Source organism: Papilio polytes, unplaced genomic scaffold (genome assembly GCF_000836215.1).
Source record: "Papilio polytes unplaced genomic scaffold, Ppol_1.0 DF821044.1, whole genome shotgun sequence".
In the NCBI taxonomy this organism is placed as follows: Eukaryota; Metazoa; Arthropoda; class Insecta; order Lepidoptera; family Papilionidae; genus Papilio; species Papilio polytes.
Window position 1 is genome coordinate 345,559 of NW_013528160.1, and position 2,301 is coordinate 347,859.

Sequence of the window (2,301 nt, forward strand, 5' to 3'; positions counted from 1 at the left end):
AAAAAAAAAAAAAAAAAAAAAAAAAAAAAAAAAAAAAAAAATATACCGTCGAATTGAATACCTCCTTCTTTTGGGAAGTCGGTCAAAAAACACTCAAAAATCAGAAAGAAAATCAACATACTGAATCAAATATGCCGGTGTAATAAACAATACATAGTCGTAAAGCGACCAGGACGGCTGTAACCATCGCCGTGCGTTGGGATACAGTTAACACACACGTTACTCAAAATCAATGTCTATAAACGCGGCCGCTCAATATCCGCAAACGATTCTACACGTTATAAAACCTTCGGATAACATAAAACATCTTTCTATATAGATAAAGGCACTTACACATCTTGTTCGAATTAAATTAAAATAACACATAGTTAAAGAACAGACGAATTGAGGACGATCCCCTTTTTGGTAGTCGTTTAAAAAACAGAGGTTTGACAAGAAAATAATAGAATCAATATTTACGGTATCTTTTTTTCAAAATCAATTAATAATCATTAACTTAAATAAGAGGATTTATTGTATTGTGACGTAATCGATCTTGGCAATTTCCTCCCGCGCCGGCAGAGGGCGCGCGAGACAATGGATTGGACGCTATTTGTCCCCGAAATTAGACGAAATCGTCTTCGACTCGAATTCAATTTTCACGTTTAGATTGTTTTTAAATTACTTTTTGGGATTTCATTTGATTTATCCTGAATTCTTATTGGAACTTCGGATGTTATTATCTACAAAATTGATTTTATTTGCGCACATTTAGGTAAACAAAATAAAGAAAATAGAATTATGATTATGAACATCCATTTCATTATTTCTTTGTAATGATTTTTATTTCGTTGTGGCAGGATCTTTCGGGAACACCGTGATTGTTTTTTTTGTATTGGACAAACAAAGTTTGGTGTTTTTTTAACCTTGTTCCATCAGAGGTAGTCAGAGAGGTTTTGCGTCCATAAATTCTTAAACTAACAAATCTGTGAGCTACGCAATTTAGAAATCTCATTTTACATCGCACATTTCCCAGCGGACGGACTGAAAAATTGTCCAGAGCCGAGCCGGCCGCGAGTTGACCGTTAGGGATGGCCTACAACATTTTTTGTGGTACAAAAAAGCAAGCGAGCCCCGACCCCCGACCTCCGCGCCGACTCACGTTATAGGCTTTATTTTCCGCAGCATTGAACCCTCAATCAATTTGTGGCTCCACCTGGTGAGCGGTACTGACACGTCGGCCTAAATTACTGACCACATAATGGATATAAAAAAACGTGTCCTACTTTATTACACGGATAAAACTTCAAGCTATCTCATTACAAAATTCAAATTACGTTAATTTAATTCAAACGACCTTTTCACTTGTCTTTCTGTTATTAAACGGTTTTATTAAAGGATTCAATGTCACCGAGGCGATATCGCCTCTATTACTCTTAGAAATCGAAGCCGAACGACTTTCAATTACCATTTCGTTATAATCCTCATCGAGCCAGTTGCCAATAAATTAATTAAACTTGTAGACATAAAATATTAAAACTTTGTGAAATCTTTTACGCTTTCACGTTAATGAGTCCTTCATAAATACTTACTTCGAATTTAATCGAGGAAGTTGGAGTGAGTACGTTAATTAAATTTTGCCGTAAAAATTATATTATCTGTGGTAAATCTTGGAGCTACTTCTTTTCCTTAATAATATCGTCGTAAAAGATATGGTTTAGATAATTCGTGGAAATATATTTTTAAAATCTGTATGGCAAAAAAATTTCAACAAAACATTTTTGTAAATGTGACAAATTTGTTTTTTTACGTATTTTTAAAATCTAATTTATAACAAACATTTCTAACAATATTTCTGTGAACAGTCAAAACACTAATATTGAATAGTGATATAATAAAAAGGTTTGTCTCAACCATTCATATAAAAGCGTAAAGCCATAGAAAATGCATGATTTTTATTTCTCTGTCGATGAATGAGAAACACTCGAAGTGGCCACCACAAAGAGAATCTACTCGCGATACGACATTGTGACGAAGTTGCGACTGAACGGTTGTTGTAATGGAACTGAATGAGTTTGAATGAATGATTTCAATTCATTCATTGCCTTTTAAATATGGCTACAATACTGTAAACGCGACCCTAGAGGGCGTAATTATGATTAAAATTAGTGTTTACGCAAAAGTAAAAGACATAGTTTAATTATGCGACAAAATTTGTACACGTTAGTACTTACCTGCTTTATTACGGTCGTGAAGTTAATCAACAGTCGTAAAACATCTTGATACATTATCTATTATTAATGAAGTCGGGTCAGGCTCAGA